Source organism: Sinocyclocheilus anshuiensis, unplaced genomic scaffold (assembly GCF_001515605.1).
Source record: "Sinocyclocheilus anshuiensis isolate Anshui unplaced genomic scaffold, SAMN03320099.WGS_v1.1 scaffold43, whole genome shotgun sequence".
In the NCBI taxonomy this organism is placed as follows: Eukaryota; Metazoa; Chordata; class Actinopteri; order Cypriniformes; family Cyprinidae; genus Sinocyclocheilus; species Sinocyclocheilus anshuiensis.
Window position 1 is genome coordinate 1,633,607 of NW_015549580.1, and position 20,852 is coordinate 1,654,458.

The following is a 20,852-nucleotide window of genomic DNA, read 5'->3' on the forward strand; positions in this document are numbered from 1 at the left end:
GGCCAGTGGATAGGGAAATCATAGTGACGGAGGGAGAAAGTGGAGGGAGTGAGAGATTAAAGGAAATGAAAAGAGTAAAAAGGAAAGAGGGAGAGAAGGAATGAGAGGTAGAGCGTGGAGAAGGTGGAGTGGACTGTAAAACAGGCGCAGAATAGAGCTGTGCGCCGTAGAAGTAACGTATATAGGCTCGCATTGCAAGGTCACTACAAATATGTCTGTGAATTTACACATTTTTATAAAACCTTGGTGAATAATCTTAAACATAGATTTGTGGGTTATCTCCACTTTTTTTGTATAACTCACATTTAATATCCTTATATAAAAAAAATGACACTAAATGATATAATAAAATGACCTCATAAATCCCTCTCTCTCTTCATTCTCATCCAGCATGTGTCTCTTTTCCCCAACTCTCACTGTGTCTGCTTGATGACCACAGCTCTCAGGGTGTCTAAACCAGGTAAGTATTGACAGCTAGCTCAAGTGACTCGCAGTCCAACAGTCAATATGCAGACAGAGATGGGGTCTAAAGGTCAATGACAAAAGGAGAACAAGAAGAGGCAGAGCGACAGAGAGAAAAGATATCCAGCGCTTGGTGTGATTACTGTTATTTCATACTACACAGTTGCCAAAATGAATGAATTGCCTCAAATGCAAATGCTAGATTGAGGTGAGATTATGATGCTGAAGAGGAAAATGGCTGTTGATGGTCAGAGGCCAGCGGTCTATCTTGAGTCTTTCTTGATCATCACATGCTTTTACAACGTTTTGGGGATTCTAAATGGTTTGTTTTAGAAAATGCACCAAATTAGGGTTTTAGATATAAATAATAATAATAATAATAATAATAATATACAAGTAATATACCTACAAAATAATTTATGCTGAATCACTTCTAAATATATTATATGCAATATAATTTATAGAAGTTTCATTCATATGTGTGTGTTTATATATAATACATATATATAGTACATGTCTATATTATAAAGATTTATTATACAAAGTGATTTAACATGAATTACTTTATGTATGATGTAACTATATATATTATATGCAATATAATACATAAAGTTTCAAGTATATATATACAGTATATATATATATATATATATATATATATACATAATAGTAATATAGTATGTATAGTATATATAGTCACTTTAAAGGTAATTATGGTACTTCTAAATATATAATATGCAATATATTAAGTGAAGTTTCAAGAGTACTAAAATAATACCAAATAAAACACTAATAGATACCAATACATTCGAAGTATAATACTCTTTCAGACATACAGTATAGTACAACTAATAGAGACAAGTTACCTAGATAGTGTGCTTAGAGGAGACACAAACACACTCTGTATTGACACCGAGGGAGTGTCAGGAGTAAATGAACACCCCCACCCCACCCTCTTTCTCTCTCTCTGTCCATCTCTCCCACTCCCTCTCTATCGGCTATCAGTCTCTGTTCCTCTAATCATTTCCTTCCTTCTGGCCTTCTTTTCTTTCTAATGCAATTACCTTTCATTCAACTCTTCCTTCTCCCTCTCTCTCTCTCATTCTCAGTCACTTCATCCCCCTCCTTATAATCTGGCTCTCTGTTTGCATTACTTCACCCAATGGGGTATTGGTTTCCTTTACTTACTCTGTAGTGATTCTCTCGGATTCACTTCTCGTTTTGTGACGGGCACAGCAGCAATTCTACTGTGTGTGAACGCCTTTGTCTCCCTCCAGATCCTTTTTCACACTTTACTCCACTTCATCTCCACCTGCACCACAGGGCCTTGAAGACACAAATAACTGAGATGCTCATTAATCAATTATACTGATGTATTCTTTTCAGAAGTATGCTTAAGAAAACATCAACAGTGAGATAGATAGATAGATAGATAGATAGATAGATAGATAGACAGACAGACAGACAGACAGACAGACAGACAGACAGACAGGGCACTGGTTTTAGTTGATCATAAAAGTTTTAAGAAACAACTTGAGGTGTGTATCTGCATGACAAATGATAGATCTATCTATCTTTATTTCTTCCTGTCAAACTTACACTGAATGATTAAAATGCATTCACTTCTCTTTAGACATATACATAAAATCTTGTTTGACTTTATAATGTATAGTCATTTAGCATTAATGCATGGAGTGATGTAGCACAAATGACCTTCACTAGCTATTGAATTTGTGTAAAACGTCCATTTCAGATAATTGCGGGGCAAATAGCGCAAAGGAATGCTAGGAAAATACGGTGGACTTTGTTTCAGAGAGTGATAATAAGAAAAAGTGTCGTGTTAAGACTCGGAATTGCAAAAGCAAGGATCACGGCACTTTGCCAGGAAAGGGGGAAAAAAAGGAACAGGAAAATAACATGACTTTTCTTACCTTCTGTTCGCTCTCAAGAAAAGTGGGAGCGAGAATGAAAATAAATAAAGTGGTGCACATTCACAGTAACGACCTTACTGGCTGACAAACACCTTTCCCCCCAAAATTTGTTAATTCAGCTTCCTACCCCGTGCGCGTAGCTCTGCCAGAAACAGATGGCTGCCGGAATTGTCCTCAAGCGAAGTTCTAAAAGTGTTTGCCAAGAACGTCGCTGATGAGCGGCGAGGGCATCTACTAGCACGCTATGAATTTTCTGATGGAAACAAACTGCAAAAAAAACAAAGACGCGTGGGTATCAAATATTCTAAAATTTCCACACGTGCGTGACGAATTTCAGCTCGAGCTCTGCAAAGAATACACGCATGCAGTGCTGACCTGGTGACTAAGTAAAAATGTAAAACAGTAGCCTATTCAGCGAAATGCCAGGCTAACTAAAAGACTAAAAATGTATGAGAAATAAAGTGAGATGTTTTTGTTTAGGCGACAGCAGTGCGCTGTCCATGGTGCTTAAATCTCCGGGCCAATGAAAACCAGTTGCAGCCTCTGATCTGATTTACGTGCACGTTCGAATAATTGACGACTTTTGACAGATTTTTAAATAAATGTGTCTAATGTCAAAGGTCAGTATTTGATGTGGGAGATGATACACGGGGCAGTGTATGGCCCGGACACATCTCTCGAGTGAACAACAGAAATATTTGAGGCCTCATTTAGCACTCAGCTTCAGGAGCATCCATTTCAATTAGCCTGTTGTAATCTCCAGCACTTCGCGGTTCTGTGCTCTGCTTGTTCTACCATGATGCAAACACTCGATATTTGATCTGGACTCGGCAACCCTGACAATCCGGCCCTTTGGTAAAAAGAGCACGAGTGGGCTCATATGAGCGACCCTGTATGACCTTGACCACCTACACTGCGGCCTTGGGTTTGGACGGCCATGCCCCGGACACAGCGCCTTCCCGCGAGAGGTCTCTGGATCGTTTCATCAAACGCTGTCCAACAGCGCGCGCTAACGAACGGACCTCCCACTCCCAACAGCAAAGCGCGAGAACATCGATAGGATACAACGATTATTTACAAACACTGTCAATCAGCATTCATTGAGCAAGAAATTCATATTCAGCATAGATATTAGGGAAGCTTTCACATGAAAGGGAGACCCATGTCGATGTCCGGACAGATAAATGAGTGGATTTGTCTGCATGGGTGAATTGATAATTGGATAATATAAAGTTTGCATTCTAAAAGAAAGGGAGTGCTGAGAAGCGGCCATGCTTGCTGTCACTCAGTCATTAATAACTGCAGGCAAATTAAGCTGCTCTTAATTGAGACACTGGGCGTGCATAATTATTTTTTGCATACATTGAATAAAATTATGCTATGAGTAACGATGATGCATAGTTAGCCTAGTACAAAGGAGCTGAAACGAGCTGAAGCGAATACACAGGTAAGTCGAGGCCATGGGCTAAAAGTGCATACACGTTTTGTGTGTAACTAGCTGTGGTTTCAAATATTTCAGTGATCACAAAAGTTAGATTAAAAGTTAACCCAGAGCGCCTCTTTTCACCTGGCGGTAAATTGACGCTCGCGAACATTAGCTTGGCCTGAAGCGGTAAACAAATTTAAGCCTACGGTCCTTAAGCATTTTTTGGATCATTGTCACTTTTTGGGTCATTAAAAATTAACATTGTCATTATTTATCAACTGATTACAGATCTACTTACTATAACATGTTAAAAGGTTTAGCCAACTGTCATAAGGGCGCCAAAATTCGAGTTGCTTGAGATTAATCTCAACAGATTGCACTCCATTTTTTTTTTTTTTTTTTAAGTTGGTTCTCCTGAAATCATTATATAAATCTCACATTGCCGATATACAAAACAACAACGAAACACAACACAGAGAGACCGCCACTGCTTCACCCCCTCCTCCCGTACACCTCCACCGCTACCTCTCTTCACCCTCTTCACTCTCTCCACTGGAGAAACGGCAAGGAACCGCGACGCGAAGGGCCGCACATAGCTGATCAATATTCGATTTAGTTGCTAATTTAGGGCCTTTCTATAGCTGTCATCCCGTGATGTATGAGTCCTAACCCGAGGTCGCCGTGGAAAATGAGGAGGAAAAAAGAAAAAAATATCAAACACCAGTCAACTTTTCTCTTAACAATAGACCGACTTGAATATTATTTATGGCCGAAAGCGCCACTTTATGGGTGAATTGCTCCTATCGCTGGCTGAATGATGAAGCGGGCCTGTAAATACAAGCACGCACACAAGGGGTGAAAACGTATAAAGCACAACTACCGCGTGCTGGATTGAATGAGAGCATGTACAGGGGACGAGGAAATATTAATTTCCAAAGACTTAACCGAGTGGCCTTTGCATAGCTGTAAGTGAGTGTGATTTTTCCATTGCAGCATCTCGAGAGTCATGTTCAATTCAGCAGGCGCGCAGGTCAGGGACAAAATATGTAGGTTGATTGCAAGCACTCAATGAGAAACTTTCCGTTAATATGTTACAAAAAATGGATGGCAGAGTAAGAAAATTAGATCTGACAAAAACACACAAGACATAAAATACAGCGACATTCACATAAACTCTCGCTCGCACAAATATCTGCGTTATTTCGCCTCTTAATGTCTTCCCGATCGATCACCGGTCTCAGGATGTTATCAATAATTTGAAAGCTTGATTAACTTCAACGTTTCCATAACAATTCTTCGCGTTCATAGTCTCCAGCATTTTTAATTAACACTTGCTTAATTAGCTCGAGATGGTATTGGACTATGATGGGTATTTGTATGGGGGAGGGCGGAAATTAACATAAAACCTCTCCTGATAAATTGATATATTATCAGGAAAGAAATGTTGTAGGAATTTCTAAGCGGAACGAATCATAAACAGACATCAATCAAAAGCAAGTAGCTCAAGACAACGTATAATTCTTTAAGAAAATGATTTAATTATTTATGCAAACGGCGTTATAGAGAAAAAGATTAGAACCAAGGCAGTTGTTGACTTACCAGAGTGGAGCAATAAACTCTAAGCAAATAAATCAGACATAAAACAACACATAAACTACTGCATAACATGAAGAAAGGACATATAAAACATAATATTTAGCATTTTGTGTTATGTATGTTTTTTGCAAGATTATTTTCTAATAAACATAAGGACACAAGTTGTTTTACTGACAAGGTATATTCTCTTGATTTTATCAAATTTCATACAAACTATTTATTCTTATCAGACCATTAGGTGCCAAATAATGTGGCCTACAGTACACTTGCAGTCAATGTGAGGGAAAACTATGACTACACTGTCATTGAACCTGAATTGTGATTACGGTGATAGTCTATGCTTCTTAATTACAATGTACATCGCAATTACAAATCTCCACAAGCCTCTAATGACTATAGAAGTCCATTCTGAGTGATTAGGATGTATAGGCAAATCAATGCCAGCTCTAAGTTTTGAAGTTGTGTGCCTGGGTGGAATCTGTGGCTTGTTTTATCAATTAACTCTTATGTAAAGACTGGCAAAGGCTAATCCTTATGGGATTAAGGGCCTATAAATGGCCAATGCCATGTTGTACTGGAAATTGCAGACTATTGCACGAAGCCTTCAAGGTCTTAATACGCCAAAAGCTACTAATAATAAGTATTTTGTATTGTCCTTTATGAACACTTCCAAAACATGACTGTAATTTCAAAAAATCACCCTCAGAATCCATCATTTAAGGTAACATTATATATGCAAATGCAGTTGGATGATTAGAAGCACTTACTCTGTGTGTATTAATGTGATATCATGTCTCCATTTGACAAACAGAACCCATCTCCTGCTTTGCATATGACATGCTTAGGGGCCCAGCTGAGGCCTACTGGCTTATTTGTATAATGACTTGAATGGGGTTAATCTTTTAGTTATTTTAAGCAGGTTGATATGCTGGGTTGATATGCATCCTTGGATTCCCTTAAACTTTATAATGCATGCTATTTTTCAGATCCTGTGTTGGCGGTCTACAGCAATTATATTGGTTACATAATATTATGCAAACTGTGCAAAAGTATATTGACTGCAAATGATCAAAGGGATTGTTCTTCCAAAAGTTAAAAATTCTGTCATTATTTACTCACCCTCATGTTGTTCCAAACCTGTAACTTTCTTCTGTGGAACACTTTTACATTGAAGCACACTTAGAGTTTCTTTCAAACAATCACAGTTTGTGAATCAGTTTAAAAAAGTATGATCTCCAGATTCTCCACAATATAACCCCAAACCAATAAAACATTTCTGTGCTCAAAGGTGGGATACTAGAGATGTATATTTTATAGTAATTTACAGTGATGATTACCAGGGCTGACTAACCTCTGAGTCCCATCTGCTTCATTGACAGATGACTGACAGCCAGTCGAAGAGGGGGGAAAAAAACACAAGAGTGAGAGTTATGTGAAACAGAATCAAGACAATGGAAAGCACAGACAACTAAACTTGCAGAGCACACAAGTTGTTAATGTGATACTACTGTCAGGCAAGAAGGGAATCACTACTGAAGTGAAATATGTAAACACTCATAACAGCTTCTATAATTCAGCCGAGAACGTGAGAGAGACGAGAAACCAAACGGCTAACAGGTCCCTCCTGAACGCCTATGTGCTGCTCCCTCCCTGATTTCCTCCTAACCTCTCCTTCCCCTCATCTCCCAGTTCTCAACAAACATTGTCCCCCTAAACTAGCTGGGCTCTGGGGATTTCTGAGGGAAGACAGGAGCCACGGAAAGCAGGTGAGAGAGTGAGTGCTTGCATAAGGGAGAGAAGAGGGGATAAGAAGACTGAAGCATTTCTAATTTGAATAAACCCTTCGGCAGACTAAAACTGGCAGCCGGTTTCCCCTCTGTGCACAGGAAAAGAAAGCAAAGTAAAGAAAAAGGAAAGGAGGCAGAGCAGGAGGAAAGCAGAGATAGATGGGGGTATACAGAGATGTCTCCACATGCATTTGGCTCTGGAGGATGAGAGTTTGGGCTGGAAGGGGATGGAATGAGAAAGAGATGTTGGAAAACAACAGAGCTAGATGAGGGAAAGAGATTGGACCACAACAAAATAAATAAAACATTGAGATGGGACTTTCCAGGACTAAAAGGGCAGGGGAGACAAAAAGTGAAACAAACTATGTGATTTAAAAAATTACCGGACCCAAGCTTTTCCCTCTTGGGCAAAAGTCTCTCCACTTCACCTCTACTCTTTCTACCACTCTCTTTCTCTCACACAATTGCTCTCTTGAAAATAAAGGTTCATGTTAGATACAAAAAGTGTTTTACAGCCCAATGCCAAGAGAAACTTTTTAAGCTCCTCAAAAAACGTTTCTCTCTTCAGTTCTTTAACCAGCTGTGCCATTGTTTTAACCTCCTGACTACCAACTATGGAGTTTTGTCCTCTGTAGAGGACATTATGTTTTAGCGATTTCTCTGAGACCTCACATGTCACAGTTTTAATCAGCTGGATGTCCTGTACAGAGCACATTCAGGGCTTTTCAGAGATACCAAATGATTGGATGTTTCACCATGACCACTCCCTCTCCTTGGTCTTTAAAAATGGCTGACATTCACTTAGTGATCAAATGTAACACCCTAATGGAAATATGATAATATTTTGTAATTATCATTTAAATCTGACTAATTGACTAATTGTTTGTCATAAATCAACATCTCAGGAAAATGTTATGGGGTTTCAAATCAAAATATGATCTTTTGTTATGAAACAGGACATCAGTTTCATACATGTCCACTGTAGAGGACACCAGGACTTAAAGCATGTATATTACACATTTTCTCTGAGAGTTACGTCACAGTTTTAAATCAGGATGTCATGTACAGAGCACATTCAGGGCTTTTCAGAGATACCAAATGATTGGATGTTTCACCATGACCACTCCCTCTCCTTGGTCTTCTAATATGTCTGATATTAATTTAGTGACACTCTTATGGAAATATGATAATATTTTACTTATTTGTTCATTCTATGTTGCCCCAAAAACACACTGATATGCAAATTAGATACAGTTTACAGATACATTGTATATAACGGAAAAACTCGTTCATGGACATTTTACACACATTTTGCATAAAGAAAAATGTTTTTTAAAAATATCTTTCATAACATAGTTGAGAATCATCTTTATATAAAGTTTGGTATAAAAAAATGAAAATTGATTTCTGGTTAAAACAAAAATCCCACTCTTTTTGCCTTTTCATGTCTATTCATGTCTTTTTATTTTTTTAAAAACCGGACTTTTTAAAGTCCCGATGTCCTCTACAGAGGGCATGGCATAACATATGAATAAAATATCATTTTCCAAAAGTTTTCTTATGCTCTAAACAATTAATGACATGACAAAATACTAAATTCACAAAACTGTTTTTTTTTTCCTGGTAGTCAGGAGAATCCAGAAGGCAGATCTAAAGAAATGTACCATCAGGAACTTTACCATGAACAACAAACTCAAGAACCCATAACAAAAATGGTTGATAGCTGAATCTGACTACTGAAGACCTATTGAAGAACATTCATAGTATATAACATGATTCCATTCAAAGCAATAATTCATAATAACATTGTGGTAGGAATTTTAGGTGATTTTTGTCTCGGTTTAAGTTTGTACTTTTTTATGCTGTCTGCCTATAGATAAGGAGATTATCACAAAAAAGGACTTTGATAACAAACACAGGCTATTCATAGCGAAAAATGTATAACTTGTAAAAACATCCTTTTTTAGCTTGTAGAAACATAGATTGGATTTTGCCCCACGTCATTGTTAAAAGGATGAGAAATAGCCTCGCGCAGATGATGACACGATGCGATTACCGAGGCGAGAAACGCGTTTCTGTTTAAGTATACTAGTAGGTCTAACAGAAAAAGAGGAGATAAGGAGGGAGAAGGTCTCTCTAACACCTACACACAGCGTAAGAGAGAGCGACAGCGAGAGAGGGAGAGAGAGCGAGAGAAACACACAAGAACTGGCTCCGGCTTCAGCGGCGTTGAAGTGAAGCGGCGATGCTGGGAGAACCATAAATCTTCATATAGAGGCTGTTTTGATTAATGCAGCCGAGTCGAGCTAGGGGGCTGGACCTATCCCATTACGCCCTAATGGAAGATGGAGCGCCGCTGTCTCCACCACTAGGCCCCTGTCATTTGTTCCACTTTGCAGTCCATTTGGCCGAGAGACTACAAGCCACTCCATCAAAAATATTTTCAGAGTTAATTTCCGCCCGCTTAATTCGCCTTGATTCGGATTGCGTATCGAATGGCAGGATCGATTTTCGCCTGGCGTCTAAATTAAATAAAAGAGGGGGGGGTATACTTTTAAGACCGCGTTTTCTTTCTTTCCTCTTTTCCATTCTTTCTCTCCCCCTTTTCCAGCTATCCCTCACTTTAAGTCCATCTCATTTCCCCCTCTCCTTTGGCTGTTATATTATAGGGGGTGGGGCATGAAGGTGTATTACACATAATCCGAGATCGAGGGAAAGACAAATGGAATGGGGTAATGGATCTTTCCAGAAACTGTAAACTGGCATATCAAACAGGACAAAACGAAAAACCGTTTTAAAATGTAAACACTTTCATAATACTCCCGTGTGCGAATTACAGCATAGGGTTGACTTTTTAAGACTGTTTAACAAGTAAATAGGAACGTTTTGGTTATGCAAATACACATTTAAGTAAAACAAAAATAAAGACGCAAATAATGACAAGATTTGGGTTACGCAAAGTGTTGGAGCGGTATGTGGTTGCCATGGTTACCCCCTCAATCAACTGCGATTACAGTCATTCTTGAGCAACTTACCTTTCGGTCAAAGTTTCTATTTTATTAAAACATCGTTTAAACGTGTTGTATTTTAAAAGAATATTTACTTTAAGAGTACATATTCCTCCTAATTAAAAGTAGAAATTCACATAAAGCATTTTCATAATTATTCATTATTAGATAAAGCGGATAAAAGAGGAAAAAAAACACATGTAGGCTATTGTACGTGTTTTAAAGACGTGGAAAAATAATAAAGAACAAGTAGCCAAGAGAAATGGAGAGAAGGGTAAAAAGCGCAGTGACAAATTGGTCGAGTGTGTCGCGAATTCCCTTTTAGATTTAAAGCCGCATGTAGTCCATCGTCATATCTTTCCAGAGTAATTTATTATTTCTCTCTCTTCCTCAGCCCCTCTCTGTGAATTTATCTGTTGGCCCCCGTGCGTGCTCCAGTCACGTGCGATTGAAGAGGGGGGAAAGTCAATAAAAGTCTCCAGCGACAACTGTTTCCCCCCTTGGGCTCTTGCACTTCTCGTACTCTTTCTTTTCCTCTTTTGTTTCTATTTGTTTATCTCCAGAAAACCGTTCTACGTTTACTTTGAACGTTTGCACCCAACTTTGGTGTGAAATTACATTGAATAAAAACAATAATATTAACATAAAAATATCAGAAAAACTATTCTCCTATTACAATAAAAATGTAAGGGACATTTTGTCAAGTTTTTTTTTTTAAGCCAAAGTACATTCAACTTAATTATGCTGAAATAATTGATCAGTTGATCCTGTAACTAGAAACACCAAATCCCCTCAAAGATGGATCATTTAAACACACAAAGCAGCCAAAATGTTGAATAACTATCTGGTAAATCTTCCCTGACAAACTTTGACCGTATCTAAGGGTTTGTCAGTGAAACATGAGGTGTTTCATACCCCATGAAACTACAACAAGGTTTGACTTTGCAGCCACCCCTTGGAGACAAACACGATGGTTAAGACAAACCCAGATGTGACCATATCGACTCGTTTCAGGCCACCAGTATATACTCTCTCTAAATCCACACATCAGTTATTGTCTGATTCTTGAGAAAAATGCCCCAACCTAGAATAATGAATAAAAACACAACGTACACAGTCAACAGGCCTTTGGTAAGATACACACTGTGTCAATATTAATCTCACTGACAGAAGATCGAAATATAGCAACCGTCACACATCATCTTTCCTCTCTCCTGTCTCTCCATGGAGTGGGGGTGCAGACAGAGAAAGAGTGTGAGAGAAATAGTCAGAGAGAGAAAAAACATGAAAATGAGAGAACAGCCGAAATGTGGTAAACACAGAGTAAAAGAAAAGGAAGGAGAGGTATGAAAATAGGTGGGAAATTAACAGCAAAAAGAACCGTGCTTGAAAATTTGACAATATACAGAGTATAAGAGCTGAGTGAGGTGCTGGAGGAAAAAAGATGGAAAAGAAGGACTGACAAGAGGGAAATTGGAGGATTCACAGTGAGAAAAGAGATATAGAGGGCCCACCAGGGATCGTTTTACGAGCATCCAATTGCTTTCATTGGGGCACTACTCTCTCTGTCAATTTCCTTATCGTGGCCTTGATTTAATTTATAGACCTGCTTGAAGCCTTTCAGCTCATACTGTAACATAACAATGTGTAGCAAGCAGTGGCATAAGTCAACAGAAACTCTGCCGTAGACCTATGAACAGCCTATACAGTACTATCGTTCCTATTCCCTAATCGATCTAAATCAGGAGTCTTCAACCTTTTTCAGGTCTAGGACTCTGGTGGACAGAGATGGACCAGGGACCATAACAACATGCATATAGTACCATATTATGTATTTTACATAACTTTATAATGTTTTCTTTGCAAGGCCATTCAAATAATAGTAATTAATGTACTTTTAGAACATTTTATTTTTTTAAACATTCAATAAAACTATAGTTTCTTAACTTCGATGATCTAACTTATTAGCAGTCTGATAGTAAAAATATAATTTCTGCTATCAGCCATTAACAAAAGTATTTGTTGTAAAAAAAAAAAAATCACGTGTTCAGAGCTTTCGATTGGTCTTAAGAGTGAAGCTGAATGCAAAGATGAACACAATCTGCCCTTCAGTCTTTGGGAATGCAGAGGTCAGATACTGACCATAACGAAGACTCGAGGACAATGTACAAGGTTCTTATTGGCAGACAATTGGCTTTGAGTTAGCAGCTATTAGCGCCAATTATGGGATATTAGTCCACTCATGCCTAGTTCATTACAGGAGCCTTTAATTTCAAGTATTCTGACCCTTTTAAAAGGTCTTATTGCAAAGGATATTAACCATATCATATAGGCTGTGATTACCATGTGGTATGCACAGAAAATTAGTTTATAATATCACATAATAATTTAAAATCCTGAAGGCTCTGATCCAATAGTAAATCAGAAATTTAAAGACAGATACAGATAAGTTTGTTGCTTCATAAAATAAATATTGATGTTATGTAGAAATCACTAAAGTAGCTGGTGATCACTAAGTACCATTAATACATTTGCTTGTGCAGCATTTAAGCAAGTGTACCTTAAATTACATTCAGTTGTGTAGACAGACAGACAGACAGACAGATAGATAGATACAGATAGATAGATAGATACAGATAGATAGATCGATACAGATAGATAGATAGATAGATAATGTGTGTAGTAATGAGTGGAAAATGATATTAGATTGAAGCTAAATTTGGGCCCATTATATACAAAATTTATGAAAAAGATTATCATGTAGCTACAGTATGCATATAACACTTAATACGGCAACACACGTAGGAATGATCATAAATTACTTTGTACTTTTACCTTTAGTGCTTTAACTGCAATAGCAAGCGGTAGTGTCTGACTGAGCACAGACGATAATGACTCTGAAGTCAGCATCTTAAGCTCAGTCACCTTTGGTCTCTGTGGTCAGTACCTGTGTTCAGCACTGAGGATTAAAGCCTTATGAACTGGAGCAGAGTTGTCAGGATCCACACTCACAGCCAGATTACAGGTTGTGATCCGGTAATAAATTCAACTGCAGATCAAAATTTGATTTATTCATTACACCAGCCCCAGGCACAGCTACAGTCATTCCTTTCGGTCTTACTTTGCCTTATTCTCTTATGATCTGCTCAGACCTACAGAATTATCACAAATGCTTTTTGATTTTAAGCACTTCATCTGATCAAACTGTCAGGTCTCTGCTCTCTCCTCTTCACTCAGAGTATTTCAGTAGGCCTGCATCTTTTCCCACATCTCCTCTCTTCTAACTACATCCTTTTGATCCCACTATTTGACTCCTCTAAACATCACGTCTGCTTGTTGTCTTTCTCCTCCTGCACTCGCTTGAGTTGTGTTATTCTTGTCTTCCCCTCCTTACTCTCGTGTTTCTCATCCCCGCACTCTCTTCCTGCTAGCTGAGGCCACATCGTCCCAGACGGTTATCCCTTTACCCTCTCTCTCTCTCTCTCTCTCTCTCCTTCCCTCCCGCACTCTTTCCCTTGTGATAAATGAGGCTGTCTGTTGGGTGCAGTTCATATTTACGAAGTAGGGGAGCACACACTGTCAGTCTCCCTCACCCTCCACATCTCTATCCCTGTGCTAAACAGACACCCAGAGCCAAAGGTTAGGGCATTAGGTGGACTGGGGAGGAGAAGTAAGGAGGAGAAGAAAGGAGCAGTTGTGGATTGCAGATTTGGGCTGTGAGAAGCGCAAGCGCTAGGAGCCGCACAACAGATAAAAAGATGGCAATTGTGTGCACCGTGACGCTAATCGAAAATGAGAAGCTCCTCATTTCGAGTTTGACAGCACCGACCTTACTCGTCTTCTGTGCTAACCAACCTCCCCTAAGTAAAACTCACAGCATCTTTTCACTGTCTTTTGCGTGCCTGAGCTTTCAGGCAGTTAATACGTGCCAAGAAAGTACCATGACCAAAAAAAACACCTAAAATACACAGTTTCATCTACATAAACCATCCCTCACGCACGGCTTGTGTTATTCGCAGGGAGTGGAAAGTGGTGATTTGACCTCTGTTGTAACCCTTTCATGAATGAGAGAAGTGGATTTGGGCTTGGCTGAGCCCAAAGGGACACAGACGCAGCCGCCCTAAATCCCCCTGAAGACCCCGAAAGCCGGCAGCTCTTCCCACACACTGACCTTTGAGGCCAACAAGCGCCAAAACCACTGCAGCAAGACGACACTGTGACACCGGCACACCAAAGCCAGCAATGTGTTCCTTCAGCAAATTGACAAGAGTATTGAGAGAAAATATGAAGAAAATTGGATTGCTGGAATTACATATAAAAAATTGGAGATAGGGGAAAAATGTGCAAGAGGGCTCTTATTTAATTCAACATTGAAGTAATTCAATTTTAGAGTATTCTAGAGATGGTCGGTCAGAAAACTGACTGTAAATAAGGGTATTAGAGTTTCAGCACTGACCGTTGATGGAGCATTTTACAAAAGAACACAGGTCATATCACAGGTCAAAGATCAAAATATGATCTGAGAAAACAAGTAAACACACTTGATAGCATAGTAGCTATGTAGTAAACTAAAGGCTGGAATACGCTACATGACTTCTACATAGATTTTTGCCCCGATTTGTCTGGAGGTGTCAATGCTAGTTGGCGAAATTCAACGGTCTGCAGATTTAGAGCAGTCGGAGTTCACAGAAAATTGTTTAGTGTATGATGGGCACCGACTCATTTTTTTTTTAGCTTCAGACCATGATTCCATCCAGTCAGAGCACATCCAACATGTTTGATATTTTGAGGCAATTTCAGAACACGTACCGGTTTCATTTGTCATGTGTTTCCGCAACGAGGCACAAGTTTTTTGTGTTCGAAACGACTTGAAAGTCGAGTAGTGTATGATCTTCAGTCGTTTAGTGTATGTTAAGTTTTTCTGTAACCATTTACAAAGTTGGCAAGTGTGTGATGCCTAGCATTTTAAAATCTGTTCAGATTTAAAGTCGTGTAGTGTATTCCTCTACTGTTTATACAAACAGCATTCTTGCATTAAAAAAACGCGAGACATAGTGCAACAAAAAGAAAGAACGCAGAGTCCTGTGATGCATTTTTAAGCCCTGGTTCGGGAAAGGCGGAAAAAGTCGCAAGAAGCGTCTTCTGCCGTACATCTATCAAATGAATACATATAAAATTATGTAAAAACAGCACAGTGCAACGAAATAAAAAAAGCTTTGACACGGAGACAAGGGAGTAACACATGCAGAAATCCATGTTACGCATTGTTGTGCTTTTTCACTTGTTTGTGTGAAGTAACCCAGGAGGTTGTCTCACTGTGGGAAGAGTGAGAAGCACAGGAGAGACAGATGGCACCAAAGCACATCCTAATTCCCAAAAGCACACACATTGACAGATATCTGTTTCCCCCTGGTGCCCCAAAGGAGGAACTGCTACCAAATTGAAACGTTTGTGTCAATTTATAAACATTTACATTCTTTATAGAGTGACTGATATGGCTTGTAAAATACAGTAGTGTTTGTAGAGCATATATTCAAAAACTCAAAAGGTTTACCCATGTTACTCTGTCTCCAATGGTCATTTCTGTCCGTACCCTGTAAAACAAGAAAATCATGTGAGGAAAAAAAAAACTCATGTAATGTGTCTCAAGTTTCAAAATCTATCAATTTTGTGCATGTGACTCACCTCCCTATCACCCGATCTTTAGGAGCCGTGCTTGTTCTGACTATTATTATTACTACAGCAACAGAGAGAATTAAAACACACTCCCTTCCATACATCTCCCTACAACCTCCACTCAGACAAGAGGCTTGCTAAATGAAAAATGGACATGCTTTAAGAAGTATTGATTCCAGCTTTAAACAAAGGTAGACTCAATATTATTTAGCCCTAAATACATCTTTGTTATCTGTTTCAGTGCACCAGACACGGTGCTGTCCTCGTAATCGCAGACATAAAAATAATAGGGCTATTCCCCCAACATTGACTGAAGCAGACCTGTTTGGGCCCTTTGACCAAGTGATCCATCTATTGGCTTTGAGCATCTGCACAGACTGCAACGATGCTTTGGTTGTCTGTGCACAAGCTGAGAAGGAAAGACAAAAAGACGATGCTTTAGACAAAATGGCCATGGTTTGCATACTGTATTTACTGTTTTAAGATAAGAAGAATACAGTTTCAGATGCACAGTTCAAGCCAATACAATGATGAAACCACTGCGTTAAGTTTTTAGTGCAACTCATTTGATTTCATCATCTCTTTCAAAATTAACAGTGAAATTACAAACTTGTATCTTCAACCTTCATACTGATTTTTATATATATATATATATATATATATATATATCAGGAATACTTGTGCTTCAAAGCATAAATGTACATTTACTTTCATCTAAACTAGCCACAATAATAATACAATTATTACAGTATTTACTTGGTGACAATTCAACACACAATTCAACAGATTTACAGTGCCCTCCATAAAGCGTTAGGATAACAAACACAAAATTGCTTTTTTGCTGTGCACAAGGCATCTGAAAATATGATTAAAAAAATGAATGAGGCAAAAGTACATACTTTTATATTAACACAAATGGTTTAATGGAACCCTAAAATCACTGCTACACTTAGCATAAATGTGTTGAAACAGAAATAAAAATTCTGCAATTTTGCCTCATATTCACCTTTTATTCATATTTGCAGATGCCTTTAGTACAGCAAAGAGAAATTTTTACCTCAAATTAGAGATGTTGCAGCCCTTCAATGCTTCCATCATAAAGCTCACAGATTAATATTAAAATAATAATAATAATCATAGAATATTATTAGGCCACAGCAGAAGTAGAACCAACAGTGTCTTTAAATGGTTAAATATGAACTTTAAATTAATTAACATACAAGCTACACTGCTAATGACGCCTGTGCCTTAAATAGACACTTTAAAGTACAGTTTGTCTGGTGCTTTTTTGCCAAATTTATTGCCCATATTAACAACAATAAGAGTAAGGCATTAATTCTATTCGATATCTCCAATGGAGTTGAGCATGCAAAATAACTATAATGTTAAACCTTTAAGGACAGTCCAGAAAGAAAGACTATGCATCTGGATTCAGTTACTTTTAAAAATTAAACTGATTTCAAATTAATCAATGAACTCCCAATTCATTTTCCTAAATTAAACTGAGATTAGACAGAAGTAGTGCAGCTATCCATCTTCCATCCATCCTCATATGTGTTTTTCCATGTGTTGAGAAAGATGGTGCGGGCGAGTGAAGGTGCGGAGACACCGTGGGCAGCTGTACGGCCTCTCGCCCGTGTGTGTTAGTTTGTGTAACTTCAGGTGCTGGGGCATGAGAAAACTCATCCCGCACTCCATACACTTGTAGGGTCTGTGGCCCGTGTGACTGCGCCTGTGCTTGCTCAAGTCACCCGAGTTGTTGAAACGGCGGTCGCAGTCAGAACAGGCGAAGGGTTTTTCCCCCGTGTGTCTCCTCATGTGTTTGGTCAAATCGCCAGATTGGGCGTAGCTGGAGCCGCACTGCTTGCAACGGTACGGTTTCTCGCCGGTGTGCGTGCGCATGTGGTTTTTCAGGTGTGAGATGCGGACAAAACGTTTGCTGCAGACGTTGCACTGGTACGGCCGTTCGCCCATGTGAATGCGTAGGTGTTTCTTGAGCACGTCCTCCCGTGAAAACGTCTTCGTACATTCTCTGCACTGCAGCATTCGCTCAGAGTTGTGCGCTCTTTGGTGGACCTTCACGTATCTCAGAGCGGAGAACATTTTGCCACAGTCTGGGCATGAAAATGCTTTTTCCTTGGAGTGAACCTGTTGGTGGATTCAAAGTGTCGATCGGTGGCTGAATCTCATCCCGCATTGGGGGCAAGGGTACGGCCTTTCCCCCGTGTGGGTTCGCAGATGACATCTGAGGTGGGCCATCCTTGCAAACTCTTTACCACATTCGGGGCACTTGTATGGCCGGTTCCCTGTATGTATGACTTTGTGTTTCCGCAGACTCCCGTATCATGAAACCTACGGCCGCAGTCTTCGCAGACGCATGGCTTCTCACCAGCATGAGTGCATTTGTGTATCGTTAGACACTGAGGCGTAGAGCAGTTCTTGCCACGATCTCGGCACAAATAACCACGGTCCGTGCAAATGGGTTCGTCGACAGCCACCTTGGGTTTCTTCTCATCCTCATGGCAGCGATGTGGTCCGAGACCCCAGACTCCAGCAAAGCTTTTACCGCATTTAGCACAGCTAATTTGTCCATCTTTACACACCGTGGCTAAGCCATGGCATCTTCGGCAGTGGTTTTGCAGGTTACCGATGTAATCAAAGCTACGATCACACTGCGGGCAGGTGTAGCGCTTTCGGATGGGTTTGGGCGTAGGGAGGTGGGCCCTGCGCATGTGGGTCTCCAGCTGCCTTGGAGAGAAGAACCGATAGTGGCACGACGAGCAGCTGAGCATCCTGGAGGATATTTTAGAGCAGTTGTAGACTTTGTGGTTTTTCACCCATGCCAGGTATTCACTTCGATGGCACCATTTGAGGTGTTTGTCCAAGTATGTAAAGTCAATGAAAGTCACACTGCAATGGGGACAAGGAAAAATCAGGGAGGGGGAAGCTGCGGAGAGGAAAAGGGACAGAAAAATATAATGTCAACTGATAAAGAAACAGTCTTTTGCGGTCAAATGTCAAGTCAAATGAATCTTCTTAGGTTATCATCTTCAATCAATTAACAGACAGTGTTTTTAATAATTTTAATATAATACTAATGAACTAAAATAAAATAAAATTCAAAACTACAGGATTTCAAAGCATGCCTCTTGCCGTCATCTTTGTGATTTACAAATCAGGGCATATGAAATACATGTATTACCTGTGTTTTTCTCCAGGCCAGAATCACCCACAGAGTTTTCATCTAGCGTCTCAAGCTTCACTTCCTTCCAACGGTCATTCTCCTCCTTCACAATCAAGGAACAATCTGTTTATCTAACAATCTACAATCTCTTCACAATCTCTCTGCAGCACTTCTAAAATGCCAGGCTCAGTTTTGACCTGAAAACTAGGTGGGTTTAAAGGGACACAGTCTGGTTCTGTCTTTGGAACGAATGCTTTGAAAGCAGGAGGATGAGGCTGCAGATTGACTTTCTGCTGCTTTTGTTGTTGGCGTTGGTGTTGTTCAGATGACACTGTTAGGACTCCCAAAGCTTCCAGCCCTCCTTCTTCTGGTTTGATCTGTGTGACCTCAGGACAGGTGTCCATAGCGCAGTCCTGAGTGTAATTAGATGTTTTGGTTTCATTTGTGTCGATACTAATGCCATCACCATTTGTTGGCAATGGCTCTTCATCACAATTTGGCAGTTGTTTGGTTTTCTTTTTTGTAGATAACTTTCTTTTCTTTAACAAGTTAGCTTTCATTTTCTTGTGCACAACCTAAAGAAATGTCTGAGAAAAACAATATAGTGTACGGTTTTATTTATAATACATTCCTGGTATAGCATTTGTACTATGATATTATTATTATTATTATTATATGTAGAATTTCTTAATTATTATGCAAACTAATAGGTCAAGGCTTCTGTTCTCTAATCTAAAATTGCAATAGCAAGTAACACAAAAATTGCGCAAACCTCCTCTAAAACCAGCCAAGAAGGCTGCCTGACCAGGCTGGGACACCAACTAACACTGGTTTGTGTTTTTCAGCAGGGATGTTTAATCATGAAGGTTAATATAGCTCATGTGACAGTATTAGCGGGTTGCAAACATGCAGATGTAAACAGAAGTGTCGTGTTGACTTAAGTAAAGCACAAAATGTTCTTACCGGCAATACTAAACCTTTAGTTAATCTGCTGCGGCAATGTATATTCGATTGGACTGCAGACTGTGTTGATTGTCCAGTGGACTGTCACAGCCCTCAGTGTACAGCATCCTACAGCTCAAACAGGCGTCTTACACATCCACCGCTAAAATCACACCAACACGTCTAATTATACTAGTGAAAATTTAGCTATAAAGGACCTAGCGTAATTTGAACTGACTCCGTCTTTCAGGTGTGAAATACGTTAAACCGATGCTGGTTATAAATATTATGTAAAGCCAGCAACGACAACTCGTTTCAAAATAAGATAAACGCTGAGGCGATTTTTCAAAATAAAAGTGCCTGAACCTTTTTTTCCCCCCCTTTTTAGTTTTTAGCGGACATATTCAAAATTTCCCAATAAAATCATTTTAGACTTAATAAAATCACGCAACTTATATGTGTTAACAACTTTCACACCGTTTTCTTAGCATCTATATAATATATAATACAGCTAAATCCATCTAACACAAAACAGATCCCAACAGACAAGAGAACTAATTTCAATCATAACTAAATTTTTGATCAAATGTGCAGTTACTGTTTTTGGTTTCACACAGCAGTAAGTACTTTTATCCTCATTAGACTCATTTTTAGAAGTAGTAAGTGTTAAGTCAGGTACAAAAACAAAGACAACACAACCAACCAACCCTGGTAACCATTAATGGATGATATTTTATTATGGACAAACCCCATCAAAAGCATGTGCATAAACCACAGTAAAAACTGTAAAAGCATTTGAAAACGTCTGAACAGAACACAAAGCTTTCTTGACCATATTCG

General features: G+C 39.2%; 1 pseudogene; it reads right to left on the reverse strand.

The window, feature by feature from the left end:
- Positions 1 to 17,130: 17,130 nt before the first annotated feature.
- Positions 17,131 to 20,080, reverse strand: LOC107657626 (zinc finger protein 883-like; annotated as a pseudogene).
- Positions 20,081 to 20,852: the final 772 nt, after the last annotated feature.